The sequence below is a fragment of the Panthera tigris genome, chromosome B2 (genome assembly GCF_018350195.1).
Source record: "Panthera tigris isolate Pti1 chromosome B2, P.tigris_Pti1_mat1.1, whole genome shotgun sequence".
Classification (NCBI taxonomy): Eukaryota; Metazoa; Chordata; class Mammalia; order Carnivora; family Felidae; genus Panthera; species Panthera tigris.
Window position 1 is genome coordinate 89702185 of NC_056664.1, and position 25706 is coordinate 89727890.

A 25706-nucleotide genomic window follows, 5' to 3' on the forward strand; every position below is an offset into this window, starting at 1 on the left:
TGTTACATGTGGCTTTTAAAAACAACAAAATGTAAAGTAGAAAGTTCACATTTTATTCTAAATTTTAGCCAAATACTCCAGATTTCTAAGGCTTAATTTGGGTTATTTACTCATTCAGCAAATATTTTTGTACCCACTTTGCCAAGCACTGTACTAGGCACTGGCAAATCAACAGTACATGGTATAGTTGCATTCTCTGCCCTCATGGAGTTTGTACGTGGTCAGAAAGATAAAAAAAATTAAGTAAATATTAATGGAAAACGGACAAATCTTATGATAAGTACACAAAAACAAAGTACTGAGGCCTCTATTTAAAAGCAGTGATAACCTATTGGTTAAGTCAAAGAAAGCTTTCGTGAAAAAGTGATGTTCGTGGTAAGACACAAAATATGAATTGCTAGTGACCAGCTTATAAAGGGAGATGAAGACATAAGGGACAATGCAGGCAGGGGGAAGAGCATACATGAAGGCTTCAGGGGTCTTTAAAACTTTTTAAGGACACACACACACACACAAACTTTTTAAGGACACACACACACACACACACACACAATTGTCAATATGTTATATTAGAGTATAATATTATGTGGAAACATTCCAGAAAGAAAAGGTAATATTGCTCTAAATGGTTGTTTTTTACCTTTCCCAACACTGTCTTTTGGTAACAGGATCTTACTTAGTCTCTTGAAGTACCTCCCCTACCTCTGACCATGTAGTCTGGGTGGGGTTGACTACCTCGCACTCTCCTTCTCTCTGTCCAGATGGAGCCCATTAGAGTGTCTCATCCCTCTGTCAGCCTTCAGAGATAGGCTAGTGACTCAAATAGGTGAATCCAAGTAACCTTAGGAATTTCCACCAGAGATGCTGAGAGGATCAGTAGGTTAGCCTAGAGTTTCTGGGGTCCATCTTACCACTTTCTGAAACAGAGCCTGCCTATGGAAAAAACAAACAATACAAAGACAAGCAGAGTCCAGGATAGAGGCCAAGTCATCTGAGCCCCCAAATCTAGATACACCAAACTTTAGTTAAGTGAGTAAGTTAATTTTTCCCTCCCCGCTTTTCTTTTTTTGCTTAAGTCACTTTGAATTATCACTTGAAACCAAAATAATTTTTATATTAAATCTAAACACAGCATTTGTTTTTCTTTTAATGGATTCTACATGTAACTATAAAAGAATCATTGGCTTACCCACCACTTCTCTTTTTCCTTCCTAGTTTGGTATGATTTATTCTAAGATGTCTATATTCAATATGCCTTTTTTATTTCCATTAGGTCCCAGAATAATAAAAGTATGTTTGGCTCTGACAATTTACAATTAATCATTGCTTTATTATTATTTTTAAACAATTAGTCCTTGCTTCAAATGGACACCCATAGCTCACCTTCTCCTGGAAATTCTCTCTGATTCCGTGCTCACCCATTTCCAGTCTCCACTCTACAAGGCATTCTTTGTTCTCTCGCCTCTCCCACACCACTGGCCTGGTTCCCTGATATCCTCCTACAAGACTGGCAGCTCCTTAGTGCCAATACTTCATTTCATCTGACATTTTGACTCTTCAGCAAGTACCGTATACTCTGTGCCTGAAGGCTACATATGAATGTGTATTCATTAATTCAAAATCTTTGCAGGATCTGTTTCTGCTTTTTTTTGTTCATTTGTTTTGCTTTTTATTTTTTTATTATTATTTTTTAAGTAGGCTCCATGCCCAGCATGGAGCCCAATGTGGGGCTTGAACTCACGACCCTGAGAGCAAGACCTGAGCTGAGATCAAGAGTCCGATGCTTAACTGACTGAGCCACCCAGGCTCCCCCATTTGTTTTGCTTTTTAGATTCCACACAGAAGTGAAATTATATAGTATTTGTCTTTCTCTGACTTACTTCACTCAGCATAATACCCTCTAGGTCCATCCGTGTTGTTAACAAATGGCAAGATCTCATTGTTTTTCTATAGCTGAATAATATTCCATTGTGTATATATAACATATCTTCAAATGGTTGTTGCATTATGGGACAAAGAAAATAAGAGTAACTTAAAAATCCCAGTGTTTTTTGTTTGCTTGTTAGAGTTTGCAGGAGGAGGTGGGCTTTTATAAGTAACTTTTCACAATTTACCATTTGAATCAATAACAAAATCATTCCATGCTTCCTGCTTATTGTTTCAAAGTTTAACTACTATTTTTAACCAACCTCACAGGTATCATATAAATTATGTCAGGTATGCACCTCCACTGAAGCAAACTCTGGGTTTTCTAGCCCGTAATTACATTCTAAATACAATCCTAGACACAGCATTTCCTGTTTCCAGCAACAGTTTCCTATCTTTTTTAAGAATATTTTTTAAAGTTTATTTATTTATTTTGAGAGAGACAGAGACAGAGCAAGTGGGGGGGTGGGGCAGAGGGAATAAGAGAGAGAGAATCCCAAGCAGGCTCTGCACTGTCAGCATGGAGACCAACATGGGACTTGAACCTATGAACCATGAGATCATAACCTGAGCTGAAGTCAAACACTTAACCAACTGAGCCACCCAGGCACCCCAACAGTGTCCTCTCTTATCAAAGCATTTAAAATTACTTCAACAAATCTCAGCATAGTTAGACATTCAATCTCTAGAGGCAAACTTATGGGTTTGAACTCCAGCCCTGCCATTTGCCTATTTAGGTAAGTTACTTACCTTCTCTAGGCCTCAGCTTCTCTCCTTTAAAATGGAGATAAGAATGGCACCTACCTCATAGAGGGGTTAAGGGGCTCAGTGAGTGTCTTCAACAAGGTGCAGAGACCTCTGCTCTGTGCTTTACAGAGCTATTCAGTACAGGTTGTGGTTTGCATTCCTGTCCTTGGGAACTTTACCCTCCAGCCAGCCCAATATCAAACTTTCTTAGAGCTGAGGAGAAGTGAATGAGGCTGCTTCATTACAAAGTCCCAGAGCTTTGGAGAGCATCTAAAGATGTACCTGTGGTTGCTAATTAAATTCGCACTTCACAGTAAAGTCTAAAGATGGTGGTCATAGCAATGAGAAGAGCCCAGAAGGGCATGTAATGCATGCCTTAAACAAGACATTGCCTTAAATCAGAAAGGAAACTCTACAACCAACCTAGACCTCTGAAGAGAGGAGTGCCATTAAAATGTTCTCAGTACTTTGAAACTCACTTTTCTGCAATCACTTCCTCTGCACCCCAGTCCATCCTCCTCTGCCTTGTTCGTGGGTCTCAGGCTTGAGTGATCAGACTGCGATCAAGCCCTTCTTACCATGGTATACTTTATCTCCCATTTGCTTCATTTTGGCCACCTTCCAAATATGAAGAAATTTGGAACTTACCTGGTTATTACCCAGTGCAAATATCTGCACACATCTCATTGGCAGCTACATGACTTGGTCACTTAAATAATTCACAAATCCATCATGAAATTCCTTGTTAGTGCATGCTACCAAACACTCACAGCATCTCCTAGCTTTAAATGCAGTTAAAGACATGTCAAAAAAAAATAATTAAAAGAGGAAAATACGTTTGGAGAGAATGGGGGAAGAAATTCTAACTTGCTAGCCACCTCCCACAACATTTTTTTCTTTAAGCATACCACTTGGTAATGACTACATCCCTGATAGATTTGCTGTGGAAGTGTTTTTATGAGTATGGGTTATTGTAGGTGAAGTTCATAAATAAAAGATTATTTGTCAAATTAGATATACTCATATATATTCTAATTTCACCTCAACATACTACCTATAAGGCCAATAAAGGCATTAACTAAAGATGTTAAGTGCAATTTAAGGATTAAGATAGCGCCCAGAGAGAAAATTGTCTGTAGAGCTAAGTTAAAAACAATCTGTGAGGGGCACCTGGTTGGCTCATTAAGCATCCAACTTTGTCTCAGGTCATGATCTCGTGGTCCATGAGTTCGAGCCCCATGTCGAGCTCTGTGCTGACAGCTCAGAGCCTGGAGCCTGCTTTGAATTCTCTGTCTCCCTCTCCCTCTGCCCCTCCCCTGCTCTCTCTCTCTCCCTCTCTCTCTCTCTGTCTCTCAAAAAGAAATAAACACACAAAAAATTTTTTAAAAATCTGTGAACACAAGAGGCCTGGTTTTCTTAGGAAGATGGATGGCGGTCCCATAGTCAGATGGTCAGTGAAGGGCTAGAAGACAAACAACCCTTTAAAGAAGATTTTGGCTTTTTGTCCCTAAGTGAGATTAGTGAAAACCCTATGTGTTAAGAAGGAAAATACTAAGAACTTGAACATTGATTTTGGAAATTCCATTCCAGCACATTAGACAGGGATGTCTCTTGCAAAGAAGTTATACTTCTTTGGGCACAGCTGCCCAGAAAGTGTAACAAAGATGTGCTGATAGCATAAGAAGAAGAAATCACATCTATAATCTAGGACAATAGTAAGAATGAATATATATGCAGTCCTTTGTCTACCATAATGGCTAAACTTCAGATTTCTCTCCTTAAAAAGAGAGATATCTAGAGACAAAGATTAACTCAGAGAGTTTAAGCAAAACAGATTTCCAATAAACTACAAGTTTAAGTTCTAGCAAGCAACCAAATGAGAAATGGATTTGCTTACTTGGAAAATGAATTAATAGAACATGTCCAAATTCTCAAGCTGGGGGCATACAATAGTTTTTACTTCGTTTTAGTTTTAGGCAAGAAGCCATGGATTCATCGGTCTGTGGTCAAGCAAAGTGCCACCGTGTAGACATGAGCAATACAGCTCGTAACACAACTGGCCTGGACAGAGAGAAAGAAAGGTTCAAGGACAATATAAAACTGGCAGTCGTGGCAGAGGTCTAACTCTGTGTGATTCCACACAGTGGAAGATCACGTCTTTAAACACTCTGCCTGGAATAAACAGCCCTCTTCGGGATAGCAGGTTTTTATCATCCCTATGGTTTTAAAAATGTTTTTATCATTCCTATTTGTGTTCATAATGACATACTTGGACTGTTGAGTTTGCCAAACTGCCTGGTAAATTTCATTTTCAAACAAACACCCAGGCACTGTATGGCATGGTGCCTTCACCATTACTCTGGCCTGGAAAGTAATTTTCCACTCTGTATGGATTATGAAATGAATTGAAAGCATATTTGGGAGTGCTGTCTTCATAAACCTGTTCACTTCTCATCTCAAGCTTCTGTCTCTACCAGTAGCAGCCACAACTTCTAAGTAGGATGCTTTCACAAGCATAGAAATTTGTCGTAGAGATCCCAACTGAGCAACTGATCCCAACTGATCCCCAAACATCAAATTACAGAGTAAAATGTGACATGAATTGTTATTTGCAGTCCTTTTCTCCTTGCCATCTGCTCCAGTTCAGCCCTGACCACTTACCAGACTGAGCATATGCAATAACCACTGCATCTTTAACACCTCCGTCTCAATTCCAAGCACTGCTTATTCAAAAGCCTTCTTTCTGCCAAAAAAAAAAAAAAAAAAAAAAAGACTGCTCCCAACTTCTCTCAGCATAAGATCACATGCTGTTGTACTGAGCTTTCAGGGTCTACATCCCATCTGCTACCTGGCAGAAAAAGACCCTTCAAAATGTGTGACATCATCTGGGGTGAAATCCCACTATTATCCTGGACAAATTTTAATGGTGTTTGTAGATGATGTTTAACACCCAGTCTCCCCAGTTCTGTTGATGTTCTGGTATATTTGCCTTCACCTCCACTTTATTTCTGCTATATAAACTTGTCTTCTACCTTATAATTAACGTAACTGACATGTAGCCAAAACCTTACATACCAGCATTCCATAGGCTAACCACAGCCTCCTAGCCTTAGAACTTCCTGTTCTCTCCTATGCTTGTTTTTGACCTGACTGAAATCTTCAACTCTTTGATCCTCCTCCATTTCCTTTCAATCTACCTTTCTATTCTAGCCTTCATTTTTTTGTTGTTATCAACTTTTTGACCCTTGTCTTTCTACCACACTACCGGCAAAATTTCAACTAGAGAGCACCCCAAACATCTACTTTCTGCCTTCCAAACCCTGAGCTGGTGAGTAAAAAATCACACACCCATACACACACACACATACACATACACACGTGGTATTGTTACATTATAAATTCATAACTTCTTAGCAAGCACTTTAGCAATATTGAGCAATGTCAAAGATATGCAAACCATAAGCCCCTAGAAATTCTACCAATACCCTTAGAGAACTCTTGAACATGTAGACAAAGAGACATGTATGAGAGAGTTCAGTAGAACTCTTCACAGGCAGAAAGGTAGAAACAACCCAATGATCATTCAGGGGCATGGATTAGTACTCTCTCGTATATTCAAACAATGTAATACTATAATATAGCAGCTAAAATGAATATCTAGATGCTATTACTGAAAAAATTAAAGTCATGGTTAAAACTTGTAAGATAATACATGGAGTATAACATTTATGAGAAATTCAAACACAATAACCACAGCATATACAGGCATATCTCACCTTGTTGCACTTAATTGGTTTATTGTGCTTCACGGATATTGTTTTTTTGTTTGTTTGTTTGTTTTGTTTTTTACAAAATGAAGCTTTGTGGCAATCTTACATTGAGCAAGTCTATTGTTCCATTTTTCCAACAGCATCAGCTCACTTTGTGTCTCTATGTCACATTTTGGTAATTCCCACAATATTTCACTTTTTCATTATTACTATATATGTTATGGTTGTCTGTGATCAGTGATTATGACTCACTGAAAGCTCAGATGATGGTTAGCATTTTTTAGCAATAAAGTACTTTTAAATTAAGGCATATACATTGTTATTTTAGACATAACGCTATTGCACTCTTAATTGACTACAGTGTAGTGCAAACATAACTTTTATATGTACCAGAAAACAAAAAAAAATCACTTGACATGCGTTATTGTGATTTTTGTTTCATTGTGATGGTTTGGAACCAAACTCGAATATCTCCAAGGTATACTGGTGGTGTTTATGAGTAGATACATTATAATAAAGATTTGAAATCTATATGGCAATGTACATTATTGTTAGGAACGTGAAGAGGAAGGAAAGGACAAAGGTCATGGGAGGAGAATGTTAAATGGCTAACGTTTCAGTAAAATTTTATCTCTTAGATCTTATGCAAACATGGAAAAAAATTAGCAACTTATATTTATTTTTTTTTAATGTTTATTTATTTTTGAGACAGGGAGAGACAGCATGAACGGGGGAGGGTCAGAGAGAGACAGAGACACAGAATCTGAAACAGGCTCCAGGCTCTGAGCTGTCAGCACAGAGCCCGACGCGGGGCTAGAACTCACGGACCGCGAGATCATGACCTGAGCCGAAGTCGGATGCTTAACCGACTGAGCCACCCATTTATATTTAAATGGTGCATATCTGTGCTTCTGGAGGGCGTGTGTAACGTTGATTTATATTGTTTCTATATATCTGAAATATATTATGATTGCAAATAAAAACCAGATTAAACTCATGGTCTCAACCTTAAATATCTTGTAAGCTGTCAGGCAGTCCTAATGGTCATGGTCAGCCCCTTCCTTTTGATTCCAGCATCCTCCATCACTCTCACTTCCTTCTTTCCAGAGAAAATAAAGTAAAAATTCCTTCAACTTCCTGATCCTATCTACAAACCCACAAATTATGTGCACCTTCTCCCCTCCTTATGTGCATCTTTCTTAGCCCTCTCCTTCTGTTCTCTGCATTTTTCCCTCTCAAACTCCTTGGTGATCTCCTTCCATCCATGTACCTTCTCAACTTTATCCTCATCAGCTTCATTTAAGGCTTTCATTCAACAGATAAATATGGAACCCCAAGCATGTCCCAGTTCTCTGTTTCATGATGAGGATTCAGTTGATCACAATTTCACAATACAGGTGTGACCCCTGCCCTCACAGAGCTTAAGCACTACCTCTTGTTCTCTGATGGGACTTTTCTTTAACCTATAAAAATGATCAAGTCTTTTCTGGGGCACCTGGGTGGCTGAGTCAGTTAGTGTCCCACTCTTGGTTGCATTTCAGGTTATGATCTTACAGTTTGTTGGTTTGAGCCCTGCATCAGGCTCCACACTGTGAGCATGAAGGTGGCTTGGGATTCTCTCTCTGTCCCTCCCTCACTCGCATTCTCTCTCTCTCTTTCTCTCTCTCTCAAAATAAATAAATAAACTTAAAAAATGCTCAAGTCTTTTCTTTCTCTCTCTGTCTCCTCACAACTACACATCTCAGAATACGTCTCTAGTCACTGTTTTCACTTGTTTTCCCCTTTAACATATTGCCCTCTAACTTTAAAAATCTCTCTTGCCAAAGTCATGAATGGAATTCCTATATAATACAATGGAACACTTTTAAAATTTATTCATTTATCTAGACTGTTCTTGACACTCCAAATTTTCTTGAAACTCCTTCCTTACTGTCAGTGACATTATCACTTCCTGGATTTCCTCCAGTATCTATGGCCACTCCCTATTGTCCTGCTCACCCCCAAAATGTAATATTTGGCAAGATTACCTCCTCAAGTGTTCGTATGCATTCCACATTTTCCTTGGGAGATTCATTCACTCCCATAATCTCCAGGAACCCCTGTATTATGTTGACTCTTAATCCATGGCCCCAATATAAGTTTCAGTCCTGAATTCCTTCCTTATTTACCATACTGCCTACTAGACATCTCCATTTAGGCAGGTGCCTTAGATCAACATAACTAAGATAGGACAATCACTCTCCCACTGATAATAATTGTAATTTAATTTTAATAAAGTTTTTAAAAAGTTACTATAAAATAACTAACAGCAACCAAGGCAGCCAGGATTTAAGATGACAAGATGATGAAGTGAAAGGAAGCATATTGAGAAAAGCCCTATGTTCACAGCACTTTTCCCCCTCAGGGCATTTGTCAAATTACAGGGAATGTTTAAAAGGCCAAACAGAAACAGCAGTCTACAGTTGACATTCAATGCTATAAAAGTCCTCAGTCAGGATTTGAGGGATCGAGATCCCAGACAAACAGAACTACAGAGAAGCATAACCAATAGGCTACATGAAATGTGAATGTGCATGTACAAGGTGAATCACTGAGAAACAAGCAGAAAACATCTCATAAGAGGTTAAAAGCTAGGCAGAGATTTGTGACACTCTTACAGTATTACAAAAGTTAGAGCACAAAGCTCACCAAAGAAGAAGGGTTCTGATCTTTTTTGAAAAAGGCCGAAAGGGCTACACCATAGAAATAAAGGCAACCTGGAAATAGTTCAGCCTCAACTAAATTCAAGTGATCTCTTGTTGTGTGTATCATCCTGCCAGAAGAAATCTAAATCTTCTATGAAGGAAGATAGCATCATCCAAAGCCTCTACAGTTTGTCATAAGTAGTGCACATCATTTTTTTTAGTTTTTCTTTAAATTCAGTTAGTTAACATACAGTGTAATATTAGATTCAGGTGTACAATTTACAAGTAAATTGTAATTACAAGTAAATATGGTTAGCATTTTTATTAAAAACTATGAGACAGACCATTTAATCAGCATACTGATCTATAATAAAAGAATCAAATGGAACTTGTGGAACTGAAGAATACAATTTAAAAAATAAGAATTCACTAGACTGTTTCTACAGATAAATAGGGACAGCAAAAAAAGAGGAATAACACGTCGACCAATAAAAATAAAAAATCAAGATGGATACTCAGAAAAAAAAGAATAAAAATTCAGAAGAAAAGACATATATGACACCAATAGCACACATGTAATTGAAATCCCAAAGGAGAAGAGAGAAGGAATCAAAAGCAATATTTGAAGATAGCTGGATGGTAATTTAACCACAGATTCAAGAAACTCCATGAAACTATGAGGGATAAATGCAAACAGAACTAGATCTAGGCAACAAAAGACACAGAGGAAAATCTGAAAAGTGTCCAAAGAAAAAAGACACATTTTCAGAGAAGCCACCATAAGACTGAAAGCTGAGCTTTAACAGAATCAATGGAAGCCAATACTGAAAGAAAAATGACTGGCAAGCTAAAATTCCATGACTAGTGAAAATAATCTTGTGAAATGAAGACAGAGATGATTTCAAACAAACAAAACTAAGAGAATTTATAGTCAACAAGTCTGAACTAAAAGAAACACCAAATTCAGTTCTTCAGGAAGAATAAAAATGATCTCAGATGGAAATATGATAAAGGAAGAAAAAATGGGAAGCCTGGAAAGGGGTAATCATGTGGCTAATTCTGAATTAATTTCAATTGCTTAAAGTAGTAATACTGATATATTGTGAGGTTTATAACAATGCAGAAGTAAAATATATGACAATAGTATCACAAAGGACAGAAATGTGGTATATGAAATTAAAGTATCTAAGGTCTTTGCATTGTGTGGAAAATCAGAGCCTAATTAGACCCTAATTGAAGATAGACTCTAAGAAGATAGGGATGAATGTTAGAGGCTAGAATAATCATAAAGCAATGTATTACTAATAAGCTAAAACACAGAGGAAATGGGAGAATGGAATCAATCAATAATTAAATACAAAAAAAAAGATAAAAAGAACAGAGGAAACAAAATGTATATAAAAATGAAGGTTTTAAACCAAAACTATACTATTAATTACATTAAATGTAAATAGAATAAATAACCCAATTAAAAGGCAATAGTTGCGTGCATACTGTATGTATGTGTACGTGTGTGTGTATGTGTGTGTGTATACAGTTGACCCTTGAATAATGTGGGGGTTAGGGACATTCACTCCCTACAAAATCAAAAATCTATGTATAACTTTTTATTCCCCAAAATTTTACCAATAGCCTACTATGGACCAGAAGCCTTACCAATGAATAAACAGTCCATTAACACATATTTTATATGTTATATACATTATATGCTGTATACTTACAATAAAGTAAGCTATAGAAAAGAAAATGTTATTAAGAAAATCATATGCCAAGGAAGATACATTTACAATCCTGTATTGTACTGATCAAAAAATATCTGTGTATAAGGGGACCTGCACAGTTCAAACCCATGTTTTTCAAGGGTCAACTGTATTATACTTACAAAAGTTGTACTTTAAATACAATGATCCAAAAACTTTCAAAGTATATGAATTTTAAAAAATATATTACATGCAAGTATCAATCAAAATAAAGCTTCTATATCTATAACAATATCAGACAAGGTAAACTTTAGGGCAACAAGTATTATTAGAAATAAAGATATTTCATAATAACAGAAGTGTCAACTTAATAAGAGGATATAACAGTCCAAAATTTATATATGCCTAGTAACAAATCATCAAAACATGTAAAGAAAAACTAACATTAAAAGGAAACAATAAACAAATCCATGATTATGAGATATTTTACATGCCTCTCAGTGACTTATAGAAGAAAGAGACAAAAAAATCACTAAAGCTGTAGAAGATTTGAACATGATTAGCCAAATAGACCTCATTGACTTCTAAAATGCAGAAGAAATATTTATCAGAGGGGTGCTTGGGTGGCTCACTTGGTTGAGCATCTGACTTCAGCTCAGATCATGATCTCGTGGTCCATGAGTTCGAGCCCTGAATTGGGATCTGTGCGGACAGCTCAGAGCCTGGAGCCTGCTTCAGAGTCTGTGTCTCCCTCTTTCTCTGTCCCTCCCCGACTCATGCTCTGTTTTTCTCTCTCCTTCTCTCTCTCAAAGAATAAATAAACATTAAAAATATTTTTTAAAAAAAGAAATATTTATCAGAATTGGCCATATACTAGGCCATAAAGTAAGCCCAACAAATTTCAAATTATTGAAATACACAGAGTATGCTATCAGACTAAACTATAAAATTATAAATTAATAAAAATGCTAATCATAATTACTTTAATGTCTAAGTCAAGCTAGAAATCAATAACACATGTTTGGAATTTAAACAATATTCTAAAAAATAGTGATCAAAAAATAAACGACAATGATTGTTAGAAAATAACCTAAATGTAATAAAAATGCAGCATATTATAAGAAACACGAAGGAAGCAGCAAAAGCTATGTCTATATCAGGAATTCTTAATCAGGGACTAAAATTCATGAGATCCATGAAATTGGAAGAGGAAATGCACAACTTCATTTCAACTAATCTCAAATAGAAAAAGCAGCTATTTCCATTATGAATAGCAATGAACTATATTAGTAATGGTAAGTTTGGGAATATTTGCAAGATAATTACAAAATTTATATGGAAATGTTAATATAGAAATAATGATCAAGAAGAAGAAAATTTAGAGGACATATACAACTAGATATTAAGACATTATAAATCTATAATAATGAAACAATGTGGTGTTGGAACAAAGATACACAAATAGACTAGTGGAACAAATGGTTGAGAAACAGACCTACACATATATGGTTATCTGATTTATAATAAAGGTAAACTTCAATGTGATAAGGAAAGGACAATATTTTCCATAATTACACATGGATCCACTGGAAATACATACGGGGAAAAAGGAAATAAAAAAGAAATCAAAGAAAAGAAACTTGACCCCTACCTTGCAGTATAGAGAAAAATCAGTTCAAGATTATTATAGATGACACTAATAGAAGAAAAGAAAGACAAATGTCCTTTTACTTAAGATAGGCAGATATTTTTTAAACAGAACACAAAATACATTTACCACATAGGAAAAGATTTATATAATAGAATTTATTAAAATTTAGAACTTCTGTTATCAAAAGACATTAAGAGAATGAAAGGTATGCCACAGATCAGGAAGAGATATTCCCAACATAGGTCCAATAAAGTATTAGCCAACAAAGGACTTTTATCTAGTATATAAAATAAATTCCTAGAAATCAATAAGCAAAAGACATACAACACAATTTTTAAAAACTGGGCAAAAGATTGAACAGGAACTTTATAAAAGCGAATATCCAAATGGCCAGCCAGCATATGAAAAGGTGGTCAGCATCATTAGTCCTCAGCAAAATGCAAAAGAAAACTACAAGATACCACAACACACTCATTAGATTGGCTAATGTTAAAGAATCTGGGGGCACGTGGGTGGCCCAGTTGGTTGAGACTCGATTTTGCCTCATGTCATGATCTCATGGTTCTTGAGATTGAGCCCCGCATCTTTCAGCATGGAACTTGCTTGGGATTCTCTCTCTCTCCTTTTCTCTCTCTGACCATCCCCGACTTGTGTTCTATCTCTCTCTCTCTCCCTCCCTCTCTCTCAAAGTAAATAAATAAACATTTTTTTTTTTAAAGAATCTGAAAATTCTAACCATTGGTGAAAGTATGGCGCACCTGGACCTCTTGATTAGAGTTGATAGTAATGCAAATTGATACAACCACTTAGGGAAACTGTTTGATAAATCTACTAATGCTGACCATACTAACAGCCCATGATCCAGCCTTTCAAATAGAAGTGTATAGATATGTACACCAAAAAACCTGTACAAGAATATCCATGTGCAATTAATTAAATTAATGAAAAATAAAGACAGCCCAAGGATCAATCAATAATAAATAGGCTAAATAATTGTGATATACTCACACAAAGGAATACAATTATAGCGATGAAAAAAGGACAATTTATGGTTACATGAAAAAACATAAATGTTGAATAAAATCCAGACCAAAAAAAAGTACTGTATGATTTTATATAAAGTTCAAAAATAACTGAAAGTAACCTATAGCAACAATAATCAGAACATTTTTTACCTTTGGGATATATCTAACTGATAATTTAGTCATCTCCTAAGTAGCTTTTAAACTTATCCTCTCTTCCCCATTTCCATTTCCATTGTTTCAATGCAAGTTCTAATTATATCTCACCAGGATTTTATAATCATGTTCAACCATCTTTTAACTCGTGTTGCCCCACTGCATCAAAGCCTTCATTATGTGGCTGAAGCAATCATTCTAAAATACAAATCTAATTATGTTTTCTCCATTGCTTCAAATCTTTAAGTGGCTCTCTGTGACCTTCAAGATAAAATCCTAGGCCCTTAGAACAATATACAAGACAGTTTATTTTATAGGCTCTGACTATTTCTCTGGCTTCACTTCCTATTCTTCGTATCTCATGCCTTAGCCATGAAGGTTCCAAATCACACCCTGTTACATGTCTCTGTACCTTTGAATGTGCTGTTCCTCTGCCCACAAGACCCTCTATTCCACTCCTTCTCTGCCTGGAAAACTTACACATCCTTCAAAATGTATGAAGCTCAAGGATCACCTCCTCCAGGAAGCCTTTCCACCTGCCCTAAAACTAAGGAAGGTAGGTGATTCTTTCTGTGAACTTACACTTGCCTCTAATGTAGTTGTGCTCGTACTGTATCTAATTATCAATTTACTCAACTGATTCTCCAACCAGACTACAAGGAATTGAGAGCAGGCAGTGTGCCTTTTTTTTCTCAATACTGATTAATCACACAAAGCCAACAACTAATAAGTGAAGAGTATTCATTTGCATTTGTTCAATGTACTCCAGTTAGTTACCTTCATCTTCTTTCTTGAATCTAAAGAGGACACACCATTTATTTTTCTGTAAATTAAAAGCTTATCTATAGATAGGAAAGATATTAAACAACTAAAATCATTTCTCAGAATTTTACAATTTTCTGCCCATAAAATTGGTTATTGTATAAAGCAAACAAAAAATGGAAGTTCAAACTCCCAAATAGATTTGAATCCCATGTCTACAGAAGTTAAGGCATGGGCTCTGGTGTCTGACTGCCTGAGTTCCAAATTCCAGTGTTATCATTAGCTAGTGATTAGCTATGAACTATGTGTGAAACAATTGCCAAGTTACTTAACCTCTCTGTGCCTTAGCCTCTGTTTCTGTCTCATACAGTTATAAGGATTAAATGGGATCATACATATAATGTGTTAAGCACAGTGACTGGAAAAATGAAATGTTTGATAATATCTACTGCTAGCTATAATAATACCAACAGCAGTGGTGGTAATTTTGATAAATGCGTATAAAATGGAAAGATTCGAAAAAAATTGTGTGACAGAAATTTGTGGCTATAAGGCAAGAAAAACAATCGTTCTGTTGGTGCATCACTCCCTGAAATATTTCCAACCAAACCATCATCACTTTTAAACTATAACTTAGAAAGATACTCATATAAAAAGTTGAATCACTATTATAGTAATTATGCAAAGCTATAGGTGTCTCAAAAATTCTTATGTTTAAAAAAAGATGAAGGTAAATTGACATTATATGTTTTTGACTTGTGTTTTCAAACAACTGAGTCAATTCATTGCTTTCAATATATAATATCAAAGTCTTAGAAAGTATAAAACCCATTATTGATTTAAAATTAAGATCATGCTAAAATGCTGGTCCAAGAGTTGGAGTCATTTTTATGAATAAAAATCATTCTTTCACTTGAAAAACTAATTCATGTGGAATTTGATTAAAATGATCTGCAAATAAAATAACTTTCTAAACCCAGAATCACAAATACCTTTTTCCTCCTGCACTTCATACTAATCTTTGTGTCTTTATACTGAATAAAATTTCATAGACCATAATCTTATAACCATTTCCAGCAATTGAGGAACTGGATTTCCTTTAGGATTAGAAATGTGTAGTAGTAAAAGAAATCTTGGTGATATAGCGGCTTCTAAATGGTAAATGGCCTTCAATTTTCACTTTTGGAGATAAGACTTTTGAATCGGTCATAATATTATGTGAGATGTATAAAGAACACAGTGACTTATGGTTCTGAAGGAAACAGAAAGTATAATTTTCGACCAAAATGCATAGCAAAATGAACCTGAACTTAAATTCGATCTGTTCATTATTTCCCACAGGGCTTTTAATGACAATACAAAAAGTCAAAAACAAAATATATACTTAACCTTAATCCTGGAAATCTACATATCTATAAACTTAAAAACAAATCTTCTGCCTTAAAATCCAAGTAACAGTTTCACCATGCTCATTATCTATATGATGTGAAATTCTTCCACCAATTATTTTCTGCCTTCTTATTGAGACAGAAATAAACCTAATAATAACTATCTTATTTTTACTTACTTTACAGTATATACTTAATACAGAAATATGTCTTATTATTTTCTTGTTTTATTGTTGCTTCAATGTGATATCAGAAAAGCTCCTTAAAAGTTGAAATATTCAACTGACCAGTTGCTTTGGTTAAAAATTTTCTGACAGTTGTTTCAAATGATTTGGTTACCAAATGTATTGCTTTGGCATCTTTTAGACACAAGCTAGCACTACATAATTCTGTCTTCTTTTGCCAATAGCAGAATATATCTTGGAAGTCAATGAATTATTACCTCACATGTATGTAGTTGTAGCTATAGCGGTTGATGAGTATTATCTTTGAAAGTTGGCATTGTTTTTAATTTAAAAAATCCTATTTTACTATATGGCAAAATTAAACAATATTCCTTCCAGATACTCAATGTATAACTATGAAATGGAGAGAATAAGAACTAATAGACGTTATTTAATGACACCCAAGTGACACTGTATAGTATCCACCGCAGAGCTATCATATTACACACAAAGTCAGACGAGAATGATACGCCAAGCAAACGTAATGTTCCGAATGAAACAAAGTTGGCAGAGAAAATCCTATCTCTTTAAATAACGCCCAATACAGGCAATTCCTATAGACTATACAATTTTCCTACACATGACATTCTACTTCCCAAGGAGTTCCCAAACCCATCAGCGGCAACTAGGCAATGTCACTGCAAGATTTCAGTATTATTTTTTTTCTAAAGAAAGTCAACACAAAAACAACTAAGTCTAAGTCAAGCAAAGTTCTGATCATCAAAATAGCCAGATATGAAACTGTATAGCAAGAAGTAGCACACATTTAAAAGATATTTTTAACCACGTGTCACTGCTCTTTGGTCTGTTTCCTAAAAGCCAAGTAACAAGGTGGCCAAATTTCAAGTTTTTAAAAAATATACTTAAATCTTCTGTACTTGGGAAAAAAAATTACTAGCCAAAAACTTTAATACAGGAAAATAGGAAAAAAAAAAGAGAAATGGTACACAATTTCATCTAGGATATTTATTTTAATCATTGATTTAAAAAAAAAATAAGGATAGAGCGCACATGGTTAAAAAATTCCAGCTATTCAGAAGGGAAACAAAATAAAAAGTAAACATCTCCCTCTTCCCTCACCCCAGCTACCCTGGACTTTATCTAAAATCATTTAAAACTTTCTAGTATATCCATCCAGAAATGCATGTTTATATGTGTACTCACATTTATGAATACTCACCTACCATGGTACAAGCATATTTGTGATGTTCTTCTATTTCAAAACACAAATGCAGCAACTATTCCACTCTAAGCATTAGAGAATATTGCTGTAGAAAAATGTAAACATTATGATTACTTCACTACATTTTGTAAGAAGCATGATTCTGAAATAAATTCATCAATTGTATGTGGTTTGTTTCACGCTGTCACGAGTCCCTGTCATTAATCCTCCTGACTCATAACATGCAGCACATCCAAATCTCCACTAAAAGTGACAGGGAGAATTATCCACATAATTCTACACAGGCTCAAAGGAAAATGGAACAACAACAAAAACTTCAAATACTCATATTTTTTAAAAATAAAAACCTTAAAAGAGAAACAAGTCATAAGGAAAATCTACACTAATTGTCGGATTTTAAATTTCTTGTATAAACTAATACTTTAAAGCAATTTGAAAAACCTAACTTCAAAAATCTAACTTCTATTGCATCGATTGAACATAGAAAGGTACAGAAATGAAGCAAGAAATGCAAATATTTAAAAAATTGATATTCTAAAATTCACATCTATTTTAGATCATACATATGTGAAAATAAGTAAGACCCTCTTTCTAAAAACTTCTGTTTAGGTTTTTTGAAAAGCAACTGAAATTAGGAAAAAAACCCTCAATTTTGTAATTTGCTTTGAAATCTCATCAAACTGAAACTTTATCAGCTGCCTACTACATTTGAACATATTTTTAATATTTTTAATTAAAATAATTCATGGTCCTGTCCCTTATTTTTAAGTTCTTAAAAAAATCCCAATTCTGTTTATTTACATGAATAAGAAACAATTCTTTCCTTTCAACATATTCTGATCTAAAGCAGAATTTTTTATCTATCCCTAAAAACTTCATTTTTTTAAGTTTATTTATTAATTGTGAGAGAGGGAGAGAGAGCACAAGCAGGGGAGGGGCAGAGAGAGAGGAAGAGAGAGAATCCCAAGCAGGCTCCACACTGTCAGCACAGATCCCAATGTGGGGGCTCAAACTCATGAAATATGAGATCATGACCTGACCGAAAATCAAGAGTTGGACACTCAACCGACTGAGCCAGCAGGCGCCCGTGAAACTTCATTTATAATTAAGTTTCATTTTAATGAATCATATGATTCCCATTTTCATTCTTCTAATTTATCTCATATGAGAAAAAATACCCTCCAAGTAAATCTGTAATTTTTTGTTATTTCAGAATTATTGATCAAGGTATCTCCTAACACTAGCGAATCTTGTCAATATCAGTACCATGATTCATGACGAAGTGAAAATCAAACTTCTGAATTGACACTCATATTAGAAAACACGTGGGGAGGAAGCTATAATTCAAATTGATCATCCAATGGGTGGAGAGAGCCTCTGAAATTTATAATCAACAGACAATTAAAATAAAAAAACACTGCACTGCAGAGTATGTTTGGGAAGCAGATTCCATGCATTTAGTCTGCATAGTTCAGAAGATTTTGAAATCTCTTTCGTAATTAGTAACGGCTTGCCTTCCATCAAAAATGCCCTTGCTGTTGGGATACAAGCGCATTTGAAAGTCAGAACACTTGCTTTTAAAAGTGCAAATTTTTCTCCCCCGCCCCATCCCTTGTCTCTTTGGTAGCCAGATCCAACACCTCCTTCTCATCCCTCCAACTGCTGCCAGCAAGGGCCACAATGGAGAAGAAAACTACAATAATAAGCCAAATTATTTTACCAACTTGACTCCTCTAGACACATTTATCATGATGAGTCCTGACAACCACTGATGATTAATATTGTCATTTGTAGTCAATGAGATAGATTCTTTCATCACCTTCAAAGCTGTACAAAAAAGAAGACTGGGGATGTATGGGCGGTGGGAGGCAACTTGTCTTTTATAATTTACAGAAGTGATACATTCAGCAGAAGAAAGGAAATATTTAGCAGTTAGTTAAGGGGCTCTGTCACAGGGCAAATTGAATCATCGGCTGTTTACAACAAGTCCCACGCTAATTCTGCCTAGTTACCTGACAAAATATTTCTAATTCTGATGCATTCTCATACAGAGTCCCTGCTCACACCTTGGCTGGTCACATTCCAGAGCAACTTAGAGACTATTTGCTTAGTCTTTACAAGGAACCATATGTTGCGGGCAATTTGTCATCAGTTTCAAGACATCAATCTCCTTGGCTTCTTTCAAGTAGAATTGATAGAGAAATCTCTAACACCATAAGCCAATATTGTTTCTGATACAATGATGTCTTTGTTAATTAAAATAATAGCAATAAAGCTCTGTGACCAAAAATGAATGACTTTCCCTCTTGTACAATTACATCCCCTTCTCACCTGTGTTTCTTCTTTGGAAACATAAAAATCTTCTTTCAGGTTTAGAGTTGTCTAAAATCAGCCCTTAGCATTATTCCTTTGCCTTTTCTCCTTTTTTGTCCTGAGTGAAAAATTCCTCTGGAAAACGACATTTTCTGCCTGAATTGATAGCCCAACCTTTTAATTCTAACATTTCAATACATGGACTAAGGGAGATTATATATGTGTCTTGGGTTTCATGGACTTGGGGTTGTGATAATTTAGGTTTAGATTGCTGATAATATTGGGGCATTATACAATATATAGTCTGACAGTGGCCATAAAATGGACATTTGTTACTGCAGTATGCTCCGTGCTGCTTAATGGTGTCCACAAATATTTGCAAAACATAAAAAATACTGATATTTTAATGATGCAGTAGGATTACATCAAATAAAAAGCACTTTAGCTATGGCTGTGTGACAACAAAATTTACTGCACAACAATGGCAACAGAATTTAAATGAAAAGTTCTACAGAAAAAAATAGCCCGGTTTTTCGAGGTTTATACGTGTGTGTGTTTTTATTGGTGTGCTAAATTGATTCTATACAGTAAATGGCATCATTGCCTTTACATAGCATTTTGATAATTTCCAGATGGTCTGTGTTTTCGTTTTACATTGGAAATTATGAACATAGAATCGTTTTCTGAAGTTTTAAAATGTGACATGTTTGCAGATCTCAAACCTAGGTAAAACCTATGACTATGTGAAAACACCTTTTCCATATAAATGTAACATCTATAGACCTATTCTCTACTAACCATACAAAATCACTTTGTGCCTAAAACTAATAGAACTGTTGGCAATGACTGCATCGAAGACAGCCATTGGTGGGCAGGTCATTTTATATCCCACCCATTCATTAATATCCCTTCAATCAAAGCTAAAACTTCCCTCAAAAATTTTCTTTCGTTCTTTCCTCTCTTCCCCTTCCCCACAACAAGACTCTTGGCCTGAAAGGAATTTTTTCATTGCATCTGATTTCCCAGAAGTCCACCTCCATAGACTATCATTTGATATTAAATCACAGTGTTACTTCTGCCCACCCTGCTTGTGGTGATCTCGTTTCAGCTCAGTGCACGGCCTGCATTGCCATCCATTCTCCACACATGTCCTCCCCAAATATCTTGTGTTGCAGACAGCTTTGCCACAGGGTAGGCAGCCTGGCTGAGTTCCAGGAGCACGTTGTGGGTGATCCTGCTTTGCGTTTCATGTTAAGTACGGCTGGTGGATGATGCTGAAGGAATGGCTCAAGAAGCCAGATGTGACATCTAATGAAGGTTGGACCCTACCGTCATACCAGAGAATTTCCATTTGGTATGGAGCTGGATACCATGTTGGTTTCTGGCAGTCTTCAGTTTCACAAAGCACTTGCAGCTAGTATTCTTGATGTGATTATCTTTGCTGGGGAAACTGAATTAATCCAGGTAGTAAAATCCATACTGTGTCTCTAATATGCTAAATAATATCATTTGTTTCATATTTGCATTTAAAGTCATAAAAAGTATATGTTTCCAACAAAATGAAAACATTCACTCAATTAATATTTATCGAATCCCTGTTTTATGTCAGGTCCTGGGCTAGGCATGAGGGATAGGGCAGAGAGCAAGGCACCTAGAGTTTACCACTTATCATTGGATCGTGTGTGTATTTATTTCCTTCTTCAATGGATTGTTTTGGCACTGAAGAACTGATTCCAGAACGGTCTTCCATTTTGTTATTAATGCAAATGTTAAAGATTTGGGTATATGCCAGTATCACATCTTAACCCTGAGTTTGTTGAAGATATATCTAATTAAACCATTTCTTTTCTTGTTTGGGGTTAGTTGTCATATACCTAAAAATAGTCTTGCAAAATATTCAAACAAAAAGAATCATACAGTGCAAAACATGTGAATTTCTGTTTCACTGCCTTTCATGCCACCTGCCAAACACACATACACATCCATACACACATGCACATGTTCACACGTACTCGCCTATTCCCCTTCCAGAAGTAACTTCTGTCAATAGTTTGATATGCATGCCATGCATTTACATACATATGTGTTCATATCACAATTATACTCCCTGTCTTTTTTTGTACAAATGGGATTATTTTATTGATCCATGCATTTTTTACTTAAAAATATGTCTTAGAGATCTTGCCAAGTCAATATGTGTAAGTCTACCTCTTTCTTTTCAACAGCCAAATAGTATTCTTTACTAAGGATGGACCATGTTGGATTTAACCCAGACCCCTATTGATGCATCATGGCACCATTTCTGAGCTTGAAGGAATAGCACTTTATTGCCAATTTTTTTTTCTATCTTAAAGAATTTCTGCAGAAAAGCTACACCATACATATGATCTCCATTTTCAGTTTGCTATTCCTTTTCATTTGTAGTGTTTGAAATGTAGCAAAGCTCTGTAAGAGAATTCTGGGTCTAATTCTCTCAGGAGTCTTCTCTGAAGTACTCATTGCTTGGAGGCATAAGTTTCAAGTTATACATTTGGTGGCAAGAATAATCTCATAATTACTTCACACTTACTGTATTTTTAAAGGATATTAATTAGTTTATGGTATCACAGCATTGAAATTTAAAACAATACGTTGGGAAAAAAATAAAATGGTCTTGTCTTTAAATGACTTGGAAAAGAACATATCTCAAAAAAGTGAGAACAATAGTACAAGGCATTATTCATTTGATTGAATTCTGAAAATCTGGTCCCAGTACGAAGGAGGATGAATCAGGGTTAAATCTGTGTGCTTCGATTATAACTCTCACAGAGACCCAGACGTATAATCCGCCCCTTCAAATTCCTTTTTGGCAAAGATATAAATAAATGTTAATGAAAAAATACATTATTGGGTAGGGATGATGATGTGGCTTCAAATAATTCCAAACAGCAATTTCATCCACATTGACTGTCACTGGTTGACCTTTGTCCCCTATCACAGATGATAAGCTGCTCAAAATCACTATTCTCTGGCAATCTCTCTCAGGTTGTGAGCTTTCTGATATCCCATTAGGACCAAACATGTCAGTACACACATAAGAATCAGTGATGTTTCAGAGAATGGAGTGAGCGGGGCGTTTTGTGAGAATTTCTAAGTGTAACATCATCGTTTTTATCATCTTGTGCTTGTCTTTTAAAGATCACCTGATTGAAATTATGTTCCCCTTATGTCTCTACATATTTTACCAAGTTCTGAATAAAGCAGTAAGTTTAATTTTCAGGGTATAAGGGACTGGCTGCACAAAGATTTTAGACTCAGAAATAAGTCCCTGACCATCTATGAAGCACATTGGAGAGTGAAAGTTTGGGGCATGATTATCACTGATTCAGGAGTATCGTCTTCTTGTCTTTTCCTTAACCCCTGTTCAGATTAGCCAATAGACTGGCGTTGTCCTTTCTACTACCACATACCTAATCCAAATGTTATCCCAGCACACCAAAGCTGAGCAGAAATTGAAGGGGAGATCATTGTCCGACAATGGTAAATATTCAATTCCATCACCTTTGTCCCTGGGTTTAGGAGGCGAAAGAGAGAGTCAACCTGGGAAGCGGCATTCTGTATTTAATAATGCAACCTCTATCAGCACGATGAGAAAAGCAATCATTCAGCCTTGGTGCACTGCCTCAGGAATGTTTGCCTGCTTCTACAGGCTACCTGCAGGCACCCTGCTGGTCTCAAAATTTCCCAAGCTGCTCGCGATGCTAACGTTGCCTCCAAGGCCGCATCTGATGATGTCTGGCGGCCTGTTCATTTCAAACAAATCAAAATATTCATACTTTGTGAAATCATCTTACATGATAGAGTCTATTTAATGTATTTTCAGTTCCAGTGCAAAGTATGATTTCTTTTTAGCTTCCTTAATTTCCCCTTATTTTCATTACAAAACTAGAAATTAAATTTCTATTATTTACTTTATTCCGTTTACCCTTATTTTTGATCTAATATTAGAAATTAAATTTTATAGCCTGGTTTTTACCCAAAAACTGTATAAAACAATCATATTAAAATTAAATGACCAACCACCATGACATACCGGTTCACATCTACTAGAATAGTTAAAATTAAAAAGACTGAGGGAACCTGGGTGGCTCAGTCAGTTAAGCGTCTGACTCTTGATCTCAGCTCAGGTCATGGTCTCATGGTTCATGAGTTTGAGCCCCAAGTCAGGCTCTGTGCTAACAATGTGGAGACTGCTTGGATTCTCTCTCTCCTTCTCTCTGCCCCTCCCCTGCTTATGTTCAGTCCTCTCTCTCTCTCTCTCTCAAAATAAATAAATAAACTTTAAAAAAATGAAAAAGACTGATTATACCAAGTGTTGGCAAAAATATGGGGCAATTGGAGCTTCCATCTATGGCTAATGAGAATGTAAATTGATAAAACCAACTACTGGAAAACAGTTTGGCAATTTTCTAACAAGTTAAATTTTTGCTTTTCCTGTCACCCAACAATCCTACTTCTGGATAAATGAAAACATATGTCCATATAAAGACTGCATGCAAATGTTTAGATCAGCTTCATTCATAATACCAAAAAATTAAAATCAACCCACATGTTCAAAAATGGATGTCAATTAATAAACAAATTGTAGTATATCCATACAATGGAATCCTACTCAGAAAAACAAAACCAAAACCAAAAACAAATTAAACAACATGTGTAAATCTCAAAAATATTATGCTGAACAAAATAGGGCACACACAAAAAAGTTCAGACTGATGATTCCATTTATATGAAATTCTAGTAAAACTAGCGAAACTAAATTGCTGAAGACAGAGCAGTGGTTGCATGGGTCCAGGGATGGGAGGTAGACTGCTTAGGGGCACAAAAAATTTTTGAAGAGCAGTGGAGATGTTTTATAGCTTGATTCTGGTAGTGATTACATGGATATATAAAATTGCCAAGATCTATTGAATTGTACCTAGGTGCATTTTATTAGACATAATTATACCTTAGTGAAGATTATTCTTTAAAAAATGGCCAATATTTAAAAAGAGAATTTCTAAAGTAGCAAGAAGACCCTGAAATGAACATACAAAAAGGAAATCGCCCCAATCAATTGTTGGTTTGTGAACATTGGCAAAATTTGGGGGAAACAATTAGGTCCAAAGAAGTCTTTGTACCCTTAAGCCAAAAAACATCCTGAAAATATTATGTAATCATTAGGAAAAAAAATCCATATATAAGAAAATGTTGACTTTGGTAGGAGAAATCCGTGTTATTTAGAGGAGCAGCAGTAAAATTTTAAAAAGCAATCATCTGAATTCCTAACAATGAGAAAATGATTCCAGAAATTTTAGCACATCAGTACAATAAGACTTTGAAGGTCATGTAGCAACACAAAAATGTGTATATCATGTTAAAGAATATAAAACTGTGTCTCCACATCACATATCAAAAATATTTTGTTTATATGTAGACAAGAATGGAACAGAAATGTGGGGAAAAAAACAGTTATATTTGCAGAAGTAATGATGCCAGGGGAGGCTGTTCACTTATTTATGTTTATGTTACCATGTTCTTAGAAAAAGTAATAAGCAAATGTTAGAGGACTCAGGAGTGCCTTCTACATGTCTTTTTTTTTTAATTTAATATTTATTTATATTTGAGAGAGAGAGCTGGGGAGGGGCAGTGAGAGAGGGAGACACAGAATCTGAAGCAGGCTCCAGGTTCCAAGCTGTCAACACAGAGCCTGACCCGGTGCTCAAACTCAGAGCTGTGAGATCATGATCTGAGCTGAAATAGGATGCTTAAGTGACTGAACCACCCAGGCACCCCTCTAAGTGTCACAAGCTACTCTGTGGACCCTGTGCTGCTCATACAACTGGCAAGGGGACAAATCAATGTGTCCAATGGTCTTTAGGGTACAGTTTGTGTACAGTTACCCATGAGTGAGAACGTAAGCCAGCCTTTTCTCTTCGTAGTCTGATGTCCATACTTGCTGATTTGTCACCAGTTTTTCTTTCATTCTCCCTCTATCATTTATGATTTAATGGTAATTGTGTTAGTTTTCTTCTGCTGCATAATAAATTATCATAAATGTACCAATTTAAAACAAAACACACTTATTATGACCATCTGTCATGGTTCAACATAACTCCCATGTCCCTCATTAAGTCTTGTTGATGAACTAAGTTTGGGGTT